This window comes from Diceros bicornis, chromosome 14 (assembly GCF_020826845.1).
Source record: "Diceros bicornis minor isolate mBicDic1 chromosome 14, mDicBic1.mat.cur, whole genome shotgun sequence".
NCBI classification, from domain to species: domain Eukaryota; kingdom Metazoa; phylum Chordata; class Mammalia; order Perissodactyla; family Rhinocerotidae; genus Diceros; species Diceros bicornis.
In genome coordinates this window covers 13591734-13616426 of record NC_080753.1, presented here as the reverse complement: position 1 = coordinate 13616426, position 24693 = coordinate 13591734, and the positions used below count along the sequence as shown (strand labels likewise).

Genomic DNA, 24693 nt, shown 5'->3' with positions numbered 1-24693 from the left:
CCTGCCCCACTTCCCACTTATTTACGCTGTAAACTCTGCTGAAAGATGTTTACTCCAGAGAAGTCTTCCCTGACTCCTCCCCCAAAGCCCCAGGCCAGGTGAGGTCCCTCTGTTTACACTCTAATCACAGCCCAAATACAAATTAACATTTGGTTACTACCTAAGTCTTCGAGGGCAAGGGCTGTGTCTGCCTGGTTCACCATGTACCATCAGCTCAGGCTTGGCACACAGGGAGTAGCCATTACGTATCTGAGGAATAAGTGGTATGCTGGGTCATGAGGCTGGAAAGCAGACTGGGGACAAAATGGGGAAGAACTTGAAAGCCATTAAGTCCTTCGACTTTTATTCTGTAGACAGTCGGGAGAAGACAGCTGGGCCCTGTGTAGGCTTTGCTGTCCACACCGCTTTGCTGTTCATCACTGATCTTGGCACCAACCAGAATGGCTGACTTAGCTTTACCGACCTTCATCACAGGAAGCAGAAGGAAACTCAAGGTCTGCTTCCCACCAGCCTGCTCCCAACTGAGTGAGACGCCCTCGGAGCAGCAGCAGCAGCGCATCACTACCCAGCAGGGCGAGATCACAGAGCCTCCCACCTCACCTGCCTCCGTAGACACTCGGTCTGTCCACCTGCTCACTGCAGCAGGCAGGCATGGGGTACCCCGAGCCACGAACAGAAGACATTACCCCCACTCAAGATGGGCTCATGTTTCCACATGTTTTCTCTAATCTGGACCCCAAATTTACCCCATTTTGAAATAGGATATCCTTTCCCCTCTTAAAGCAAGTTACTACCCGCCGTCTCCTCCGCCCCATACCCCCACTGGTAGTCAATTTGCTCCCGGTGATTTCCATCACCAGATCCAGACCTTTGACATCCCACCCTCCCAGGTCTGGCCCTAGGGGCGTTTCCCTGCTCAAACTGGACCTCACAGGCAGTCATTCCACAAATACTCTTGATGTCACATCCAACCCCATGGAGCCTTAATCCTAGGTAAATCTAACTGGCTGAACTGTTTTGCTGAGAGTCAGCCTGTCAATACGAATTCCTTAAAACTCCCTCTTCTTAAAATGTCATGTCACTTTTTACATGCCACAACGAGGATGAACCTTGAAAACATTATGCTAAGTGAAAGAAGCCAGAAACAAAAGGTTATGTATCACACGATCTATTTATATGAAATATGCAGAATAGACATATCCATTAAGATAGAAAGATGAGTGGTTGCCCAGAGGCTGTGGGGGAAGGGAGAACCAGAGTGTGACTGCTAATGGGCACAGGGTCTCCTTTGAGGGTGACGAAAATGTTTTGTAATTAGACAGAGGTGACTGGAGCACAACATTGTGGACAAACTAAATGCCACAGAATTACCACTTTGGTTAACTTTATGTGACTTTCACTTCAAAAAAAAAATTCAAATACTTGAAAATAAAGTCACTCTTCTCCCTCCCGATTCATAGGGTGGCTTTCCATGCTGCTACTTGCACTCCAGATCCTTCCTACCCCTTTCAAGAATTTATTCACTCCCTTTTCCCCTTTTATCTTCAATTTCCTCTCTTCATAGCATCCTTTTTTTCTGTTGACTAATCTGTTCAAGTCTCCCCAACCTAAAAATCCATCCCTTAACCCTGTTTTCCCCTCAAATCTCATCCAGAACCATCTCAAGATCTCACAAAAAGCAGCCAACATCAGCAGTCTTCACTTTCTCATCTCCAATATTCCCTCCAGCTCCATTCCTGTCTATAGGGCAGTCTACAGATAGCGAAACTTACCTGCCACAACTTTCAAAATCGATAGATAAAATACACAAAATTCTTGTAAAAATGAATGGATGAGCCCACAAGAAACTCTGAGGTCAAGAATGAAGACAGGCAGGAGTCCTTAAAAAGAAGCTGCCAGATACCCTTGCAGTTGCACTGTCCAATAAGAGAGACATGAGCCACATGTGGCTACTTCGATGTAAATTAATTAAAGTTAAACTAAAAGTTCAGTTTCCAAGTTGCACTAGCCACATTCCAAGTGCTCAGTAACTACCTGTAGCCAGTGACTATTATATTGGACAGTGCAAAATATATCCCAGTATCTAGAAAGAAAAATCTCAGTATCTAGAAAGAGAGCGTCTCAATGTGTTCTGGCACCTGATTCAGGTATCACAGAACCTGAGGTTATAAACATCTTGAAAGAATTCCCCAAAGTAAAATAAAGGGAAGGCAGATGCAGCATTTACTAGTCTCCAACGCAGAGCTCTACATGATTAGACATTATAAAGGCCAGAGGCACCTTTTTGTAACACATCAAGCTATAAGAGCTAAATGGTTACACAGAACAAGGTGGAGATGTGGGACGTGATGCAGCAGATTTTTATTAAAGCAAAAGCATTGTCCAAAATCAACAGAAAAAAAAAGTCAAGTAGTATCTATCAAACAGAAATGAACTAGCTATTTCTTTTTTTTATAATTTTATTTATTTATTTTATCCCCCCAAGCCCTAGTAGATAGTTGTATGTCATCGCTGCACATCTTTCTAGTTGCTGTACGTGGGACGCGGCCTCAGCATGGCCGGGGAAGCGGTGCGTCGGTGCGCGCCCGGGATCCGAACCCGGGTCGCCAGCAGCAGAGTGCGCGCACTTAACCGCTAAGCCACGGGGCCGGCCCTGAACTAGCTATTTCTAAAACTATTCCAAAAGACAGCCAATCTAAAGGCCCAAATATTATAAAGTACAGATAGCAAAGAGAACGGGATAAAGAATAAAATAATCTGAACATCTAAAAAGCTACTGATGCTACACTGAGACCTTAATCTCTTAATTTACTCCTGTTTCTGCTTTGGATTTTTATTCTAAAAACTGACCACTACAGTCCTCCAACAGAGCATCCATGTAAGCAACCAGTGCTGTCAGAGGATGTGAATTTACTTTTAAATATTACCCTACCTAAGTAGGGTACCCTACAGATACCCATCTTATTAAATACCCTTTATTTGATAAGGTGACCAAAACCAGTCCACCTGATGAAGTTCAAATATAAAGGTGACACTCAGATCCTGTGGCATGAATCAAGAAATTTACTCAGGCAGGAGGAAACAGGAAGCAACAGCTGCTGAAATAAGAAGGAAAAAAAAAATGATGTTTTCACAGCTAAGTAGAAGCTTATACTTATTCAAAAATAAAATAAATAGGATCTGGTTGGAATGGGGGGTTCTCAAAGTGTAGCCCAGACACCTTTGAGGGTCCCTGGGCCCTTTTCAGGGGTTCTGTAAAATCAAAACAATATTCGTAACACTACTAAGAGATTACTCTCTCAATTTCATCTCCTCATCGTTGTCAAGTGTCCCAGAGGCTACATGATATTCGATATCTCAGAAGATTAAATGCAGAAGCAGATAAGAGGACCCAGCTGGCTTTCATTAAGCCAGATACATAATACATTGACAAAAATGCCAAACAACGCCTGTTTTCACTAGTTTTCTTTTGTCTTGGAAAATACATTTTTCATGAAAATATCGGTTACGTTATCATGTAACGGGCTAATTATTTTTAGATGTATTACTAATTATTTAAAATTTTATTGAAAAATAATTGAAAATTTCTAAGACAGTAAATACCAACAGATATAATCCACATAAACAAAAGCTCTCTGAGGTTCTCAATAATTTTTAAAAGTGTAGGTCCTAACACCAAAAAGTCTGAGAGCTGCTGTATTAAAAACTGTGCACAGAATTTTTTTCCACTCTATAAGGTTTTATTTCTAAAAAGACATTATAAATTTAGCTTCTCAACTTAAAGGCAAATATTCCAAATGTACCTCAAAAAGAATGTGTCTTTATACTTGATTTTAGGAGTTAAATTTATTGGAGTATACAGAGTTTAAACACAGAACACTTAAATACTTGAAGTTTGTTCAAATATAGTCATTTTAAAAGCAAGCTAACAATAATGAATAAAACTGATAATAAATGTAATTTAAAGTACTCAAATAATTAAGTTCTTACCAGTTCCCCACTAACTCATCATGTGATATGAAGTATGGTCCTAGGAGAAACTCGACACCGATCCAACAGGTTGAGCTGATTTTCACATTACTACGTGGGCATGAAAACTCTGAAAGCTTCTTTAGCCAAAGCACGATACTAACTCCCCTTCCAAATGAGGATACTCCCCGTGGAAACTCTTACTCACCAAAAACTAAAAGTTTAAGTCATAAATAATGAGAGATCCAAGTTTCCTGAGGCTGAATCACATTAGGTAGTTCTGCAAACAGAAGGTCTTCACTCATCAACCACCACACAGATGCTGGAGCGTTATACACTGAGAGAGAGAGAACGCTGGCTCAGAATTAGAATCAAGAATTCATTTGCCTGACTTCACCTTGCCACAATAAAACACATTTTAAAAACCACACTTTCCATTTGCCTGCCCATTGCTTCAGTTGTACAGTTTTCACCAAGTCCTAGTTTCGCTGACTCATTTTGCTCATCACTTCAAGTTAGCATCAGGTAGGTTTTCCAAAACTTCTAGACACGGCCTCCTCAGATGGAGAGCCCTCCTCCCCTACAGGCTGCAGCGGGGCCCTACCCACTCCCGGCACCAGGGGCTGGCCCTGGCTCACCTCCCTTCTTCCTCTACATGCGGTGTCAGCTGCAGGGATGGCCCTGCTGTCGTTCAGGAATATAACTACCGGAAGGAAAGCAGAGTCTCCGCTGAAGGAAGAAAAACAGGTCAGCAGAGAGAGACAGAGAGAATGAATATGAATAAAAGAGGGAGAAAATTACACAACACTCCCTCCTCTTCCAAAACAAGCCCCTAAGAGAGGCATTTCACCTCTCCAAGCATGACTTTCATGGTGTAGAAGCGTATTCCTCTGAAAGAGAGCAGTGTCACTGGCAGAACAAATCCTGTGTGAAGCTTAACACTTACTTGCTATGAGGGAACGTTACATCCTCCATCTGTCATGAAGAAACTCAGGGCTGTTAAACCAGAACTCAGAGCTTCACCTTCAGGTCACGGCCACAGAGCAGATGTCTGCAGGTTTCTCTCTACAAAATGTTTTCTCTATTTGCCTTCTTAGTTTGGAAGACAGTACAGAAAAACGCCTGTAAGCCAAGGAGACTGTCTCATTTGGGAAAACAACTAGATTTCAAGAAGGAAAAAAAAAATCACAACTGTGTTTACAGTGGACAGGACAGCTGAAATGTTAACAATGGGCCCTGAAGTACCAGACTAACACCTTCTCCTCCCTCTTCTCCTCCTCAGTGTGGCTTACTCGTGTCGCACTGGGATGTTCTGGGGGCTTTGTCTTACAGAGACATTGATTAATGTAAATGCAAGCCCACAATTCAGCACACATAAATCTGATTTTAATCAAATCAAAGGGCAAAGAGAAGAAAGAACAGAAAGTTTAGTGGGTCAGCTTAGAAGGAATGGGATATCTTGTTTCAACCTTATTTCCTTTTCTGGAGAAGAAAATACAAGTAACTCATGATTGAAGTTAAAGCGGTTTTCACGTGTGGCTTATGGAAGTCATTATTTACTAGTCATACCTCATATCTTTACAGGCTTTAAAATTTTTTAAATTATATTCAGTACAGTCTTCATCGAAAAATCTTTCCTTTCCCTTGTAAGCTTAAATTACGTGGTGCAAATACCACCAAGCAGAAGGACAGTGATCAGAGACAAAACAGCATCAACAGACACGTGGGAAGGCAATGCGGAGCCACAGAAAAATCTCCCTCACGTCAATACGTTCTACACAGTTGCTCTGAAATGGTTTCTCTCCCATTTCTCAGGAAATAGGCCGCAATTTCAATCGTTACAACCAAGTTCATTACGAAGAACAAAGGAATTCAGAAACCAAGAACTTTCAGGATGTGACCATGTCTAAAATAACTGTATGTCTAGTTCAACAGCAAGTTGATATTTTTAAAAAACAGATGTGGAAATGTTATAGCAAGTACCATTCACTTCCCTTTTTCCAGCACAAGCCAAGTTTTGTTTAGAGCTCCATCCTCCCCGACTCAGTGGGTGAGATCTGACAGTGTCAGACACAGAGGGGAGAAGCATGTGACCCCGAGTGACTGGCTGGGTGACAAAGAGACCAACCAGAGCCAGAGAGGCTTCTGGGAAGATGACCTGCAGCACAGGGTAAAATATGCAGAGAAGGGTCAGAGAAGTATGTTATTTTTATTTAGTTTTTAAAACCTTATTTATTTAGTTTTAACTTATGTTTATTTACTAAAAAACAATTAAGGGTTCACAGAATTCAAATGGCAGCAAAAATACATAAAACACTAGGAAAAATGTAATTTTAAGGAACACGACATACTGGATTTTTAAAAAGGGTTGCTGAGTCTCCTCCCTGGAGAAATTTAAAGAGAGAGTATAGATAAATCATGACCCATGGCAGCCAACCCTGCATCCCGAATCCCACCCTCAGGACCAGTTTCCATCTGCTCTCTCTCCACCTCCGTACATGTGCTGCTCCTGAACCCCACACTCAACAAGCCAAAAACCGAACTCATCACCCTCCCCTCACAACCTTCTCTTCCTTCTGACTCCCTTACTTCTGCTGTAGCCACACAACCTTCCCAGGAATCCAGCCCTGAAGGCACGCTCGGTCCCTGCCCTGCACCGGATACCAGGCCACCCAGGGTTTCAGGTCCTCTCACGGGCTCTGCAATTTCAGCCATCCATGCCCTTACCACCCCCCCCCCACCCCTCTCCTGTCTCATTCTCATGACCTCTTTCCAGAACTTTCTTCTATGAACTCCTTGGCCTCCAGAACCTCCTCCTATCCAAATCATCAAATACAGGAACCTGTCACTTTGATCTGTTAAAGCACAGCTCTCATTCACTCAGCAAACAAGCACCGACCACGGTATTAGGTTTCTATGGCTGCTGTAACAAATCACCACAAATTTAGTGGCTTAAAACAACCCAAATTTATCTTCGAGTTCAGGAGATCAGAAGTCCAAAACGGTCTCCTAGAACTAAAATCAAGGTGTCAGCAGAGCTGCGTTCCTTTTTGGAGGCTCTATGGGCGCATCATTTTCCTTGCCTTTTCCAGCTTCTAGAGGCTGCCTGCGTGTCTTGGTTCACGGTCCCTTCCTCCATCTTCAAAGCCAGCAGCACGGGGCCAAGTCTCCTCACATCGCCATCTTTCTAGTTCTCTTCAGCCTCCCTCTTCCACATTTAAGGACGCTTGTGATCACACTGAGCCCACCTGAATAATCTAGGATATTCTCCCTATTTTACTCAGCTGATTAGCAACCTTAATCCATCTGCACCCTTTAGTCCCCTTTGCCTGTACCCTAGCATATTTACAGGTGTTGCGGATGAGGCCATGGACATCTTCATGGGGGCCACTGTTCTGCTGACCACAACCACTGGATACGAGGCACTGGGACAGTAAAAGTTAAACAAAATGCAGACTTTGCTGTCAGATCATGCTAGTCCTTTGATACCAAAAGTTAATGGGCTCCCCACTACTTAAAGAATTACGTCTAAACCACCGAATCTTATACCAAAGCCTTCCATGATTTCAAAACCCTTCTGCAGCATCATCATCTACTTCCTAGAAGTACCCCAGTATTGTACTCACACTGCAGAACTCGGAGCACCACACACACCTGGGCTTCTCCTCCACACCACTCGCACAGAATTTGCTCTACCTGGCAGGCCCTCTAGACTCTCCTGCCCAAATTATACTCATCTTTTTTCTGGTGAGGAAGAGTGGCCCTGAGCTAACACCTGTTGCCAATCTTCCTCTTTTTGCTTGAGGAAGAGTGGCCCTGAGCTAACATCTGTGCCCACCTTCCTCTTTATGCTGTACGTGGGTTGCCACCACAGCATAGCTTGATGAGTGCTGCAGGTCTGTGCCCCAGATCCAAACCTGCAAACCCGGGCCGCTGAAGTGGGACGTGTCAAATTTAACCACTACACCACCGGGTCGGCCTCAGTATACTCACCTTTTAAGGTCCAGCTCAAACGCCGCCTACCCCCTCCCCCACCCCGCTTTCTCCGAATGCCCACAACATCCTGTTCCCCTAATTGGCACATTCAGCAGTGACATAAAGGGAAGAGTTCAGGCAGAGAAACAGTTTCTGGTGCTGCTCTACAGTTAGCTGTGCGACCCTACACACTCCATTTAACCTCTCAACCTTGGTTTCATCATCTGTCAAGTGAAAAGGCATTGTTAAAATTATTTTAATATTTTAAATTTTAATAAATTTAATTAAAATTATTTCTAAATTCTTTCCCAGTCCTTAAGCTCTATGAAAGTGAAAGGATTTGTATCCACTTCTCTCGACCTCCAAAGCCACTATCTAGTCAAGGCTACCATCATGTCAACTGGATTAATGCAGTCCCTCCTAATGGACCTTCCCTGCCTCCAGTCTTGTACTGCTCCTCACCCCCAAAAAGCATCTTTCTAGCTTACTCACCTCCTCAAAACCAGGTAAGGGCTCTTAGGAAAACGTCCAAACTCCTCAATGGGCCCAGACAGTCAGGCCTCCTCCTCCGATTTTCCTCACTGACTTTCTGTCAGTTCCTCGCACGCTCCTCCATCCCCCAGCTACCTGCCCCCCCACCTCAGAGCCTTCGCCTGAATGCCTATTTCCTCTTTCCACCAGGCAGATTCCTGCTTATTCTCCAGCAACCTTTCCTGATCCTTCCGGTCTGATTTACGTGTCCTTCCTGCTTGCTCTCATGGCACCCTACCCTATGCTCTCATAGTCCTCATCACTGTGGTATTCATATCTGTTCATTTGTCACTGTCCTCCACCAGACTCTAAGTTCCACGTGGGCGGGACTGTCACTCTCACCCACCACCTGTGGTACAGACTGGTGGCTGTTACCCAATTCTGCATAGAGTTGCAAGACTTTTAGCTGCCCACGGCTACCCAGAATCAAGACGAAATTTCCCAGCCTCTCTTGTAGATTCATGTGGCCACAAGTTTAAGTTCTGGCTAAGGAGACATAAGCAAAATTGTCTACAGGCAGTCTCCGGGAACTTCCTCTAAGAGAAAGCATGCATGACTCCTCTGTCCCTTCTACTTTCTTGGTCTCTTCCTCCATCCTGCTGCCTGGAAGATGGGGCCACACTCAGCCTAATGCACAGTGAGCTAGCAGGAGTCTATGGTTGGTCATATCAGTCCTGCACCCCCATCCCCCCACCAGCCTTTTATGGGAGATACAAACTTCTACCTTGTTTCGAGATCCCATGATTGGAGCCACTATTATTTTGGGATCTCTGTCACCTGCAGTCAAACCTAACTGCAACATACATGGCCATATCCACAGTACCAATAATTATCTATCGACTCAAGTACATACCTCGCCTCTACTACCAGATGATAATCTCTTTGCCAGTAGGCGTCCTTAGCAGAGAGAAGCACACAGATATTCTCAATGGTGAGCGTGATGATCAATGAATGAATGACCATGTGGCTACTGACACAGATAGACTCTGTCCAATCTCTACGGTCTACTGTAACTTTGGCACAATGTTGTGGCCAACCAAGTAAGGTTAAAAAAGAGTGGCAGTATCCACTGCTATTTGATCATGGGACAGCTGGGTGCCTTGACACCAGAGTTCACTCTATTCCTTCCTCGGGCACAGTGCCCCCAGTGTGGTCTATCACTGGCACAGTCACCTGAAAGCTCTACAAGGTAATATGCAAATAAGCAAGGCCCTTTAAAATAAGAGCATGTGTCACCTCTGCTCCTGGGCAGGTGGGATGTCTGGCAATTTGGATGGTCTGAGGGCTGTTGTTGCTCTATTCCCTCAGCCTGGAGTGGGGAACGGCAACATAAAGCAGGGGAGCCAGCCCTCCAGAGGCCCGCACCCTCCAGAGTCCTGGCCCAGGTGGACTTCTCATCTGTAAAGTGTCATATATTCTCACCTTCACACAGCCATTAGCACAGACTACAGAATTGATTATACCTGAAAGGTACATATTTAGAGAGACATTTATGCAAATAATTGCTAGATACCTACTACATGCCAGACAGTACACAGGTACCAAGAATACAGAGATCCACAAGTCAGACCCTGAGCAAACAGAAAAGGAAAGCACCAGTCATTCTCACTTTAAGAAAGAGGAAACTGAGGCACACCGAGGTTAGGTATCAGAACCAAGGTTATACAAGCCAGAAGGAGTGGGAATACCTCATTCAGTCAGAAGTATCAAAGATTCCCGTGGTTGTAGGGTATGAGGGTTTGACTTCTGAAGAACAGAGCTTTTTCTGTTATTCAGTTTGCTTTACTTTCGTGTTTTTGTTTTCTGGTGGAAAATGGTGAGGAAGCCACCAAATACAGCCTGTGGGGAGCGGAGACGGGAGCAGCCAAGGCCCATTTGGGGAGACGCAGTCTGTGGTGTGTTCAGAGGGAAAAGCGCAGGCAGGAAAGGGGCAGGAAACGAAGACAGATCAGGATGGGCCTGAAGAGGGAGTGAATGAAGTTTTTAGGGTGGAGTGAAATGACCCTATTCACATGTCAGAAGACCACTGTGACAACACAGTAGGGACGGGAACACAGGGAGAAAGAAAGGAGGCAGGGAGAAACTGTAGTTATCCAGGAAGGGACTGATGTGCTGCAAAGGCTGGGCAATGGAGAGGGGGAAGGGCAGTGGAGCGGGACAGAGCAGAGCCTGGATAGACAACACTTGGTGACTGACAGCTGGAGGAAGTGGGGGAGGGATGTGGTTGATGAGAGAGAAGCTTGAAGGCTTGGGCAAACTGGTGGGTGGTAGTGCTCCTGCCCACAGTGGCCAACGAGAGAGAGAGGTTTGTAGGGCATCCGGGAGAACCTAGCTGAAGAGAAGTTAAGAATCTGGAGCTCAGAAGCAAGAAATGGATCAGAAATAAATATCTGAGGGGCCGGCCCAGTGGCGCAAGCGGTTAAGAGTGTGCGCTCTGCTGCTGGCGGCCCGGATTCGGATCCCAGGTGCACACCAACGCACCGCTTGTCAGGCCATGCTGTGGCGGAGTCCCATATAAAGCAGAGGCAGATGGGCACGGATGTTAGCCCAGGGCCAATCTTCTCAGCAAAAAGAGGAGGACTGGCGACAGATGTTAGCTCAGGGCCGATCTTCCTCACAAAAATAAATAAGTATCTGAGCTGGTCAATGGGGGCATGAATGGATACTTGAATCCATGGGCAAGGATATCACCCACTGAGATTGGTCTTCCAACAGTTCTTTGCAACTATTCATCTAAGTCTTGAATTTGGGGAAGCCCGATTAAATATGCCAGTCCCATTTCTCAAAAAGATGATCAACTCAAGCTTGAAGCACTGTTCCAGGGCTCAATGAAAAGCACCTACCTCACTACACACTGCGGTCACAGCCACCTTCCTTTGCGGCCACTGAGCCTACTCCAAACCTACTGCTTCTTGCAAAGTAAACAAAAAGGAGCTGCTCTGAAAACGAAGCAACCACAGTAGTCACAGCATTCTCCTAGGGACGCAGAAGTCCTGAGATGCTATCTTTAAGGGGCTCTTTGAAGAAGCTCTGACCTGTTTCACAGGGCAACCACCTTCTTGGCTGAAGCACACCTGTAGAGAAGACAATCAATGACCAAGGCAGATCACGGACATCAAGATCCCATGCACGCCTCTAACCATTCCCTTCAACACTGGGCTTAAAGAGGCTGAGCTCTACACATATTCCTAACATCTAAATCAGACTGCAATTGCAAACAGCGGGGAGACAAACATTTAAGAGGCTTTTAAGCAATATTTTTTGCTATGGGCAGCATTTATAATTCTTATCTGATTGCAGTCTCTTAAGTGACGTGATTACTTGAATATTCAAAATAAATTATCATGATCTCCAAGCTAATTCGTACAGAATATACGAAGGCAGTGTTATAGCCTCAATTGAAATTAAAAGAGGGTGGAGAAACATAATTAACAAAGATAAGTTATGCACCCCCCAAGAGAAAACGTCTTAAAATATTTAAATTCAAACCTGTGTAACGTAAATAAGGCATGTGACACGAAAACACATTTCTTCTAAACTTAATCTAAACATCCAAATTTTGTAACTGTTCTTTGGGTGTGGGGGTGAAGGAGAAGAGGAACAAGGCAGAGTTAAAACGTGAAGGAAAAAAAACCTGCTACGATGTGGTCTTTTTAAACATACACCCAATCTAGTTGTCATTTATTCATCTCTTCTATAGAATGTGTCTAAAGCCAACAGCTGTTTCATCATCTGGCCACATTCCATGTTAACGTATAAGCCATTCTGTGAATTTCGTGATCCTCTTCTTTTAGGAATTATAGTACTCATAGCCGTCATAATGTCAGACCTAGTGACCCACACCCAGAAAGAAAATGAAGTAGTTCTAAAAGAGTCTAAGAATCCCAAGAGAACTGAACATGGTGGGAAACGGCTATTTCAGCCAGAACAAGTAGCCCATGATGAGGCCTGTCAGAGTGACCTAGCAGATGTTCTCAAAACACACAGGATTTACACCTCCACCCAAGGGAAATCAGACGATCTGGAGACAGAGGCTCCCTGGAGAATCTGGGTGCCCTTCCCTCCCAGCCACACCTCTCAGGTCTGATTACACACCTTGTAAATCAAGCCCAGGTGGAGGTGGGGCCAGGTAAGGAAACTGAAGCTGGATGCTCCCGGCCACTCACGCTAGTCTGGCCAACTGGCCACTGGGCTTCTGAACACGGATTTCTTACACCAATAATTACAGAGCTCTTGCTGTGTTTGCACTTCTGATTACACCAAGAAGAGGAGGCTTAAGTTCAGAATATCTAAAAAAGGAGTTTGAGAAGAAACAGAAGGTCACCCTTTCAAGGACTGATCATGAATGTTATTCCCCTAGCAGCTTTCTTTGTCTAAACCTTCGTTTAGCTACTGTCAAAAGCCCTATATTGGTTATCCTGTCAACCTCCCAGAATGCAAGGATGAATAAGAAACTCAACTTTGTTTCCTCTAATTCTGTATCTAGAGCTGCAAAAGGAAAGATTACTAGTTAGGTCTAACAGGCACACAGCCTAGCAGGTGGCTACAAGCAGATCGTATCCCTGCCTAGGTTTGAATCCTGGCTCTGCCATCTACTAGCTGTGGAGCCTTGAACAAGTCACTTAACCTTTCTGTGCCTTAGCCTCCTCATCTGTAAAACTGGGGTACCTACCTCATGGGGTTTGGTGAGGCCAAATGAATTAACATACATAGAGCACTTTAGCAAGGTGCCTGGTATGAGGTACAGAGCAGCTATATTCAGCACCCTCAGAACAGCCTCATTCTTTTGTAAGCTGCAAAGTATGACACTTCCCGGCTGTAATTTATTCTTCTGAAGGACCTTTACTCCACAGACATTCAATCCTTTGCTAATATAAACAATGCTTCAGTGAACATCCTACACAACAGAGGATCTTTTTACCACGCTCATCAAATTAAGTCAGTCCCCACGTAACTTTCACGTATAATATTGATGGTTTGACAACCCTCCAAAGTAGGCACAGGTATCATCACCCTCCAGTTCTACTAAAAAGTCTCAGAGGTGGAGTGACTTACCCGCCGGAGCCTACAGAGCCATAAATGGCAGAGCTGGAACCCTATCCAGATGTGTGGCTGCTAACCTGAAAGGCACCTTCTTCAATCTGCTTCTGACAGCTTTCTGACTTAAAAAGAAAAGCATGGTAGATGGTCTTATAAATGCACCTCAGATCCACAGCAGAGATAAGTGTTCAGAAGTTTTGTAAGACATAAACTCAAGATCAGGAAGAGGGCAGATGGAGGTGTCAACAACTTTTGTAAATATTAAAGTAAGTTATTTCTTCTGCCAAAGACTGAACCAGAGGTACCCTGAACACCATCCCTAGGGACAGACACCATACTGCCAAACTCCCAGGGAAGCAAACAAATAGTTATTGAATTCGGTATCACGAGAACTATTCTTTGGGGAAGGAGAAATTCCTAACAATTAATTTGTAGTAGCATATGCTGCGCCAAGACAAAAGGGGAACAGGTACTCTGGGGTTCAGAATAACTCAGATAAAACAAAGACCCGAGTGGCCAACTCTCCACGGTGGTTTTAATTAGGCCTGTTTAGTACGGGCTTATAAGCGATTAGTTCCGACAGGGTGAAACTGCTGACAATGGGAAAAGAAAGGGGCAAAGGCAGAGATGGACCCTGTAACCAGCATGTGCTAGCTGGCGGGGGCTAACCTAGTACAAAGGTTATAGTTAGAAACTGCAGGTGTGTTTCAAGAAAACAGTTCTTCTTCTAACTAGAGAAAACATGACAGTACCAGCACTAAAAATCCTGAAAGTGCAAGAAACTATTTCCTAGATCCCACTCAGCAAGAAGGCATCAAACAGAAGATACAAAAGTCTAACTTAAGATATAAGGAGTACTAAGACATTACACACCCATTGTACTTCAAAGAGAACTGGCGGGGGGAGGGGGAGAATTTAGTCTTTCCGAACACTCACCCAGTATGAATATTTTAAATCCAGGGACCACACAATTCTAAAAGTGAATGCACACAAGTCAAATAAAAATGTTCCCATGGAGGAAACATGCCAGCGAGAGCCCAGTGGGAACCAGTTTGATAATGCTAACACTTATCGGTTGAAATGGGGGTTGGAGGGGTTCTATTACAGAGACTCAAAATTAGGTCAGGTTACCTTCCTAACCAATTCATGTTGCTAGACCAGAACATCTCCAGTAGTTCTGTCGAACCTCTTGAAGAGAAAACTGTAATTTCCATCACAGATTCTGACATCTACCTTTCTAAGACCTAAATGCTCTCACCTTTCATTCTCTATTTTTGGTCAAAGAGAAACCAAGGATTTGCTCTCAGCAAAAGCAAAAACGAAAAATACTGGTTCTGAAAGGGACTTGGATATCACCTGAGTTGCACCTTTCATTTTTAAAGAAAAAGAGACCAATGCCCAGAGTCGATTTCCTTATGGTCGGTGGCAAGTGAGGACAAGAAACCACGGCAGCCAGGCGCTGTACAAGGATGAGGCACCCCGCTTAACTCTGCCTTCCATCCGTTTCAAATTACTTCACTTGTAATAAAGAAATATGCATGTGCTTTACTATAATCCTGTATCACAAGGCAACCTTTACTTTAATATCTATCACGTGAGCTGACAGAAGGGCCCAGAAGGCGTGGTGCTCACCCCTGGCTCTGCCAGCAACTCGGGGCATGACGTTCAGCAACGCTGGGATTTTCCTTTTCTCACCAATGAAACTTCATTGAAAGGTGGGAAGCCTCCTGATTTCCGTCTTCTTAAAATGTGGAAAACTGCTTGCAGTGATTTTCAGATTATAAGTAATTATAAGCTGCATCTCTACCCAGATATGTTAAAATGTGAAAAACTGTATCTGAAAATGGATGAAATGTGGTGGAAACATGTACTGGCAGAAGGGCAACAACAAAAAAGTAGCCGATGGAGCGTTGAAGAGAGGGAACTGGGACTGGCGGGCAAGCAATGGCTTGTCGGGAGATGTGTCTGGGCCCTTAGGATACTTCCACCTGATTACAACGCTTCCTCCCTGGAAGACCATGTTTCCTCTACGGCCCAGTCTTAAGACTGCCCTTCCTCTTCTCGGCCCCTGAATCCAATTGGTCTCCAAGTCACATAGGTCTCATCCCAGAAACGATCGCATACAATTAGCTCTCTCCAGTCTGTGCTTATGGCTGTAGCTCCAGGTGGGGCCTCATCACTGCCCTGGCCTCCTCTCCTCCCAGGCCACCTCCACAGTCCTAGCCTCTGTCCACGCCAATCCATCCTACCCACTCTGACCAGACTCACAGCCCTGGAGCACAGCATTCATAATGCACTCCTTCTAGCTCAAAAGCTTCAGTGGCACTCTGTTACCTCACACCTCAGGAGACAGAGCAGGCTACGGTTCAAGACGACCTGGGATGGAATGCCTCGTGACCTTGGGCAAGTGTCTAAACTTCTCTGAGCCTCCATTTCCTCACCTGTAAAGTTGGAATGCTCACAGTACCAACTAATACTAATTGAGATAAATCCATGTAAAGTGCTCAATGCAGGGTTTGACACATAATAATAGCTCAATTAAAGTTAGCCATTATTATTATCATCAACAACTTGCCTTTCCAACCTTTTCTTCTACTTCTGCCCTCTCTGTCAGCTTCAGCCAACTGGGCTACTTGCGTTTTGCCCAATGATTCCACACTCGTTCACTCTCTAAACTCCCTCCCTCCTAAATGCCCATCCTCCTAACTCTGCATGGCAATGAGATTCCTCTATGAAATGTGAGGTTAAATTCAAATGCTGATTCAATCCTATTTAGTTTATCCAATCATCTCTCTAGTACTGACATCCCTGGAGGCCTCACAGACACTGCGGCTGACTTCCCCATGTCCACACAGGGCCCTCCCTGAAGCTGTAGTAGCAGCCAGGTAGGTGAGGTGAGATTTAAATCCACTTCCTCAGTTCTGAGATGAGCCCCAGTTTATCAGATCTCCATTGTTTTAGTTATTGTCTCAAGTAACCAGGGCTTAAGTCAATCAGCTCAAGACCAAGGATCCTCTTTGGAAAGTGGCAGGAAGGAAGGTTCCCACAGGAATATGGTAACTGGAGGGCTCCAACCGTTCTTGGCATTCATCTTGCAAAATGAGGCTATGGACTTAACCAATATCTGAGAGGACTTCAGAGAAGCAGAGCAGAAGTTCTGCCCTCAGGATTTCTCAGGTCAGGTAGTCATTTAAGCCCATCTAAGTTGGGTTTTCTGTCTCTTGCACCAAAAGCATCCTAGCCAATTCGGCAGTGCCTGGCACTGAGATGTCTAACATGGACAGCTCTGCCACAAAGTTTTCCCAGACACAGGTAGACAAGTCCCCCCAAAACTGCTTCTGACTCCCATTTGGTCCAAGGTGTAGATTAAGGATGGGTAAAAAAGGACTAAAGTGTAAACTAATTCAGAAGCCCTTTGAAGTCAGGAACTGTGTCATTCCACTTTGTATACAACCTCTCCCCCCAACACACACACACGACACAATGACTGACAAGTCGATGAATTAATAGAAAGAATAAATCAAGCATGGGCTAACAGGAAGGGAACAAATTTTAGCCAGATTTGAAAGATGACAAGTCATTAATCTTGGATGGCTTGAAGATGGACCTTTAAACACGAGGTTAAATGTTTAAGTTGCAGAGTAACCAAGTTACATAAATGGCACATAGCCCACTGAACAAATCCTAGCAGCATAAGGACAGACAAGAAACAGGCATGTGGTAGGAGACAGAGCTACGTGAATCTGGAAAAGTCACTTGGCATCTTTCGGCCTTAGCTCTCAATTCTTTAAAAAAAGGGAGTGGAGGATAACACCTCTCACGGGGATGTTATAAGAAGATGCTCACATCAATAATACCTAAAACCGAATAAATACAAAGAAAGACTTATTTATGGGTAATGATGGGAAGATTATCCCGTCAGTATCAGAAGAGTTGGTAGGCACAGAGGAGGAATTCAAAATAATTACAAAATTTCTTAGGGAAGAGGAAGGATGTAAAGGAAGTAAAACCATCACTCACTCTCTCTACTATCTACTTAGGCATCCAAGTTACCCTAACGGAAGGTAAACAGCTGTGCCTTGATTTGTATAATTCACGTTGGAAATAAGATGCCCAAGGATTGATACTCACCTCTAGAAGCAGGAGGACAAGCAATAATTATGCTGAGAACAGAGGAAGAGGTAGTGAAAAAAAGATCCTTGCAAACATCAAACATCCAAAAATTAAGGTCTCTAACCAAAAACAAAAAACCACCAAACCTCTGTTAATCCCCGGGAATGAGATAATTTACCTCATTTTCAAAAGTGACTTCATAGGGATACTGGAATTAGTGTCTACGAAAACCTAGTTGTGATTTGAATACTTTCCCAGTAATTTGAGATTCTCTAGCTTTGCTCTTGGCCACGTCCCCTAAACCTCACTTCCCCTTCCCCAAGAAGAAAAATAAGGGAAGAGGGAAACATTTATCAAACCACTATTTGGCAGACCCCATGCTGGGCTCTTTCATTTTTATTATCTCTTGAAATCCATACAGCAATTCTGTAACATGAAACCCCCATTTACAGACAAGGAAATTGAGTCAAAGGAGTGAGGTCAGCATCTGAAGTTATGAGTTACTTTTCTCGAAAAATCTGAATCATATTTTAATATGCTTTCTACTTTCACTTTTCAGCAAAGTTCTATATTCCGCAAAATTAGCCATCTGTACCCATCAATAACATTTTCTCTTTTGTCTTCAGTTAGAAATGGAAGAGGAAAGAAAATGCAAAAACAGAAACAGTACAGAAAAAGGTTCTGGCAATGAGAAGCTATAATCTGGAGTATGAATCTAAAAGCGACAAGAGTGACTTTTCTCTTTCAAGTGCTTTGCTTTCCTGGGGAAATCTCAGGCAGCGTCTGAGCTGACTGAAAAAGGGATCCACTTGTCCCCTAATGCAAATGGAAAGTTCAAGTGTTCGGCCACCGCCATCGAATGCAAAACCGGCTGTGTCTGTTTCTGTAGATTCTGCACCAAACGCTGTTGGCTGAGATATGCAAGCAAAACAAGTGCAAACCAACAGGTTATCTACCCAGTGGTTAGGGGAACAAGTTACAAAACCTAACTAGCAACATTAGCTCTTCAGTACAACTCTATAAAGCACTTTCTGCCACGGGTTCCGCTATTAAAGAATTAAGGCTGCTCGCTCCTCACAATTCCCCCGCCGGGACCCCTCGGTTCCCCAGCCCAGCTAATAAGTCACACACTGGATTCTTCCATACGGGACCCACCCCCAACCCCAAAGTTGGCCGAATGCGTTCTCCAAATTCGCAATCAAGAAGCCTGGAGATGAGCTTAACTGCAATCGTGAGGAAGGGAACTACGACCCTTCAAGTATAAGGACACGGAACGGTTGCAAGACACAGTTTACGAGAGCAACTCTCCTCCAGTCATGACTCCATCCCGGGGCGGGAGGGCGGCCACGCGGGGCGGGGGGCGGCGAGTCTTACTGATGTAGCAACTGTAAAAGGGCACTTTTCCTTACAACTCGCTACAGAGGCGACACTAGGGGTTCCCCGGCCCCGAGCCGCTCCCGCGCCGCGCGCCTCCCTCCCCACCCGTGCCTCCCGCGCCCGGACTCCCTAAAGGGCCGCCCAGGTCGCCCTCGAGTCCCCGCCCCCGCGCTTTCCCACCGGCCTCATCCCTCCCCAAGGACCACGGCTGCAGTTATCTGGTTTTAATAAAAACCAAAGAGGTCCGCGGCTAGCCGGCTTCCCTCCGGGGGCCCGAGGCCGAAAGAGAAAGAGAAAAGACCGGATGATCCCGGCCCGCCCGCTCCAGGAGCTCCCCGCGGGGCGAGGGCGGGCGCGCCCTGGCTCGCGGTGCCCACTCGACTCGCGCCCCCGCGGAGGCTCTCCGAACTCACCCAGGTTTTGTTCTCCCCGAGGAAAGCGCGCGCTCGCTCTCTCAGAGGGAGCTCCCTGGACCTCCCATCCGCGAGTTCACCCCGCCAGGGCGGGCGGACCTGAGCGCACAGCCCATCCGTCCCGCCTCTCGTCTGGGCACAGTGTGTGTCCCGCAGCGCTGTCAGCCTGCAAAACGGCGCGCCCGCTGCTGCCACGCGCACAGCAGGTGCGACAGCATCACGCCGGCAAGTCCCGAGGCGCCCAGCCTCGCGCCCGAGGTCCGAGGCCGGGAGGCCGGACTGGGGCCCCGCGGAGCGGGCCAGGCTCCTCCGCCACTCGGGCGCAGCTACTCCGCGGTCCCGGGTTCGGGACCTGACGGCACTCGCAGCCCTCGCGTCCCGGCCGCGCACTCGCGCGGGTGTCATGGCCGAGCGGCGGCCCCGGGAGAAGTTTCCAGGAGCTGACGGCTTACCTCTCGGCCCCAGGGGCGGCGGCAGCAGCTTGGCGAAGCGGCGAGGCGGCGGCAGGGGCGCCGGCAGCAGCGCGGGCCGCGGAGGAGGTCGGAGGGAGGCGCCGGCAGCCCGCAGCCACGGCGATGGGAAGAGGAAGGCGCCCGGTGTCTACAATCGGAACGTGGGCTGACCGTGACGCCACAATGGCGCGGCCAGCCAATCGCGGCACGAAGGCTGAATCAAGCGCTATGATGTCATGCGGCCGCGGAGCCAATCGCGAGACAATAGAACTTTCGTGACTGTAAATTCCAGAATCCGGTGCAGCGGGGAGCCGAGTCCCGGGTTGGTCCCCCCTGGTTCACGTGTCTCTGGGCAATTTTATCCCCTTTCTTCCTAATAAGCCTGCGTGGAACGCAGAGCCTGCGCAATAGCGGCTGTGAAGTTGTGATGCCCTGAACCTCGAGCTCCCGGTGCCAGGCGTGGCGGGGCTGTGTGGGCGCGCTGGGACGGCACGAGCCCACTCTGGTAGCCGTCTCGTCTACGGTCCTGAAAGGGATCCACTTTTCCTTGGTTTTAGCTGAAAGGGTTAAATGCCCACGGGGACCACCGGAGCGAAGGTCTGCAGTTGGATAAGATCAGGCAACAACCAAGAAAAGCGTTCAAAACTGATGTTACAGCCGAACTCCCTTGTGATGGATTTACCGTGACTTTTCTTAGGGATTCTGATTTTCCTTTAGAGGTCACTACCAACTCCATTTCTACTCTAGAAACTATTCCAAAGGCTTGTAAAGGGAGGAAAGGTGATGCAGTCAGCGACGTCTTTTCAGCTAGACAGATTTAAGCACTTAAGACCAAGTGCTTTGTGCTCAGGGCACTAATAGAAGGTCTCTGCGGTTTTTTGTTGATATTTGGATAATTTAAGGCCCTCATCATCCTAGTATCCTACTCTTTCCCCATATCAAGCCCCAGAAATTAATTTTTTGTCCTCTTGCCCTCTTGCTGTATTTCTACTACTCCGTGTCATCGACCCAACACAGTCAACCATTTAATGTAGGCAAATTTATTCTTTTATATATTTACAATGTAATGTTTATCATGTGGCAGCTGTGTTCCAGGCACTGGGCCATTGTAGTAGGAATACAGGTGCACAAACTATATACAAATTAGGTAATTTAAACATACACAAATAATTGAGATTTTTTAGCAGTCAGTTGCCATTTATTTTTAAATTCTAGTAGCATTTTTCCTTCTGCTCCTAGTTTTCCTCAGTGGTCCCACATCTCCTCCAACCACACATTTCCAAGTGTGTTAGAAGGTCACTTCAATATTGCTCTTGAGAAAGAGAGTATTTAACATCTTGGGAAATTTGCTCTATTGCTACAGTATCTGTAGTTGAATTAAGAAATACGATTACAAGTTTCATTAGAATGCAACTTTAGTGAGACTATTGTTTCATTTAAAGATCAAATACTCTATGTGCTTAGGTGGTATTTGCATGACATAATGAAATCTGTCTTTTGAAATAAGATATAAGCCTGTGTTTGCCTCTGGACATTTAAAAGTTGATTAAGATACAGGCCAAGTATAAGCTAGTTTATATAAGATTGGCACTGTGCAGTTAGTTCCTATCTCCCTCCACCTTCTAATTTGTTTTTTTCTTCTAATTTGTATTTTGTTGTCTTGTTACCAGGGGTTCCCACCGGCCTGGCTTGTCTTTGTTGGAGGCAGATAGAGATTAAAAGCAGTTGCCTTTCCTCCTCAGGCCTTGGAGACTGTTCCTCACTTCCACCCTTAACTTGGCGGCTACTGCTCGTCATTGCTGTTCGACATGTCCTGAAGTTTATCCCTGTTTCTGTCCTTGAGTGTTCATCTTGATGGATGTGAACTACTTGAAGGCACTGCCTTGGTCTACTATGTTGTTTTCCCAATGGCTGGCAGAACCTCTGGCAAAGAGCAGATGCTCATAAATACCTGCTGGATGAATAAACAATTTGAACTATTTCTGGATTCCCTAGTCTTTTCTTCTCCACTTCCTTTTACACTCTTTAGTAATCTATCTGGGAGGACTGGGCAATGAAAGGGGTCTGTGTCCTCGTCCTCTCTATCTACATTGACTTCCTACGTGATGTTATCACCCTCGTTCACGGCTTTGGATTCCATCTATACTTTGCTGACTCCCGAATGTATCTCTTCAGGCCAGACCTTTCCAGATGCAATTCCAGACTTATATACTTAACTGCCTGTTAATGACTGCCCTTCATTGTCTAAAAGGCATTTCAAACTGAGAATAATCAAAAATGAGCTCTTGATTTTTCCCCAGACCTGCTCCTCTCGTGATCTTCCCCAGCTTTGGAAATGACAGCTCCATCATCCAGTTTCTCAAGCCAAATGCCCTTGAGTTGTGTTAAGCTCTTCTCTTTCTCTCACATCCTACATCCATGCATCAGCAAAATCCTGCCTACGCGATCTTCAAAACATTTCCAGAATCTGTTTACTTTTCACTATCTTTACCATAACCATCTGTTTAAGTAACTATCACCTATTGCCCAGAATTTTGCAGTAGCCTCCCAAATCAACCTCTGCTTCTGCTTTCGCCTCCTACAGTCTATTCCCAATCCAACAGCCTGAGTGTTTGTCTTAAAACCAAAGCCAGATCATGTCACTTGTCTGCTTAAAACCATTTATCAACTTCTCATGTCAGTAAAAGTCAAAACCCCTACAGTGTCCTGTAAGGTCCTTCATGACTTAGCACCTTGCCGTTTCTCTGACCTCCCAAAGCTACTCTCTTTTCCACCCACAATGGCCTCCTTCTTATTCCTTGAGCACACCAAGCACTAGATTGCCTCAGGCCTTTTGCACTTGCTTTTCCCCCATGCCTAGAATAATCTAACCTGGAAATCTCCAAGGCTTACACCCTTGCTTCATTCTGATCTCTATAAATGTCATCTTCTTAGAGAGTTCTCCTTGATCCCTCTAAATCTGCTATATCTCCCTCTTTGCTCCCCATATTCTAGAACCCTTTTACTCTGCTTTATTTTTCTTCTTAGCACTTATCACTGTCTGGCATACTCTAGGTTTACTTTTCATATTTGTTTATTCTCCCCGCCGTAAGCTTATTGAGGGCACAGACTTTGTTCTGTTCACCACTGTATCCCCAGCACCTGGAACACTGCCTGTCGCCTGGTAGGAGCTCATCAAATATTTACTCAATAGATAAATGAATGAACAAATGAATGGAAAACTAAATTGCAAATAGGTAAGATGCTTTTACTAGGTACCACCTGGCCAAAAATTCAGTCTAAGAGAAAGAAAATACCAACTACAATAATTTAAAAATTATTATCTATGTGTATTATTTTTCTGTTCCCCATTAAAGATAAATAGGTTTTTCCTGTCCCCATTTTGAAATTTAAAATCTGAAAAATTAACACACTCCAAAAGAATAACATTTTAAAAATGCTATATATGGCTATGATGAAAAAGAAATCCCATTGTCTTAAATTAGTGTGAATTTGGGATATTTTACTTTTCTATAAATGCATTAGATCTCTTGAATATCAAGCACTTTCTCTTGAAATAGAAAATGTTATGATATTTATTTCAATGATGAATCAAATTTGGTACCAATTCCTTCTCTTTTTATAACTTATAAATTTCTAAGGCCTATCCCAATACATCTCATTTTACCCTTTCAGCACCATAATGAGATGAGAAAATTGAGCCACAGAAGAGTTATGTGACATTCCCAGGGCTGCAAAGCCAGTTAGCGCAGGATTAAGGTCGAATTCACGTCTCAGTTCTCAACTTCTTCATATGCTTAGCTATGTTAAAGATAAGATTTTAAACCGGGACAGATTCTCAATATGTGTTTTACTTTGCTGGTTAACAAAAGATAAATTTCATAACAGATGTATTTCGTCGTATAACATATTAAAGAGCCAAAGATTTCTAGGAAGTAGACAAAAGCAGACCGTAACCAAACTTCTAGCCAAAAACTATTTGCAACTGGCAAAGAGTAGCAATGTGGTTTCTGTTGTTAACGAGTATGTTCTGCTTAAGCTATGTGCTCTGCCAGTACTTTCCATGACTTGGGAACTGGTGGTATAGTACAGAATATGCTTTGCTGCCCTAATTCTATCGTTTACAAAACAAGTTCTCCAAAAATTAGCCATGAGTGATTTAGTCATTCTAGATCATGTGATGTTTTAGTTATATGCATAACGTGTCATAAAAGGCCTTGCTTTTGTGTACCTTCAATATTAGACATACTCTTATGTTTTTGACATATGATTTCTTTTTATGATTTCCAGTTCACTTTTTGCCAAGAGTGAACGTGGCATCCTAAGACTCAAATGAAATTCTACAAGTGTGTGTTGCCATTCAATTATTTTTGCAGACTATTGCTTGGCGTCTGATTGTAAAGCACATTTTTTTTCAAATTCATATATTCCCTAATGTCGGGTGTACTCAGTCAATTCCCTTTCAGGTTAAATAGCATTACAGTATTGCCTTCTAATCGGAATGATTAAATGACAGACTGCCCTCTATCAGATGTGTTTTAATAGAATGAACTCAGGTATAAAACTTAAAAAGCTGTCGGACAGATATCCTATGCATAAAATTGAGGCAATTGTAGGCTGTTTAAAGTCTAGAAAATAAAAAGTACAATAATATGTTATTACTTTTGCACTTTGCTGATCGATAAGATTAATTTCTACACAGTCTTCATCTAAACCCAGTCTTTCCTTTTTTTCCTCCACTTCCCCCCCACCCTCTTTACTTCCCTGCATGTGACCCAGAACAGAATGTTTCTTTCCTGTTCTCCCCCTAACCAGAGCACTCT

General features: G+C 44.7%; 1 protein-coding gene across 1 annotated transcript in view; it reads right to left on the bottom strand.

Moving 5' to 3' along the window:
* The window catches only part of ELOVL5 (ELOVL fatty acid elongase 5), a 69437-nt gene extending 49362 nt beyond the window's left edge, over window positions 1-20075 (bottom strand). The window contains exon 1 of the mRNA XM_058554140.1: window positions 19871-20075. The gene's annotated coding sequence lies outside the window, so the exon portion shown is untranslated. The remainder of the gene's footprint in view (window positions 1-19870) is intronic.
* Between the last annotated feature and the right edge of the window lie 4618 nt (window positions 20076-24693).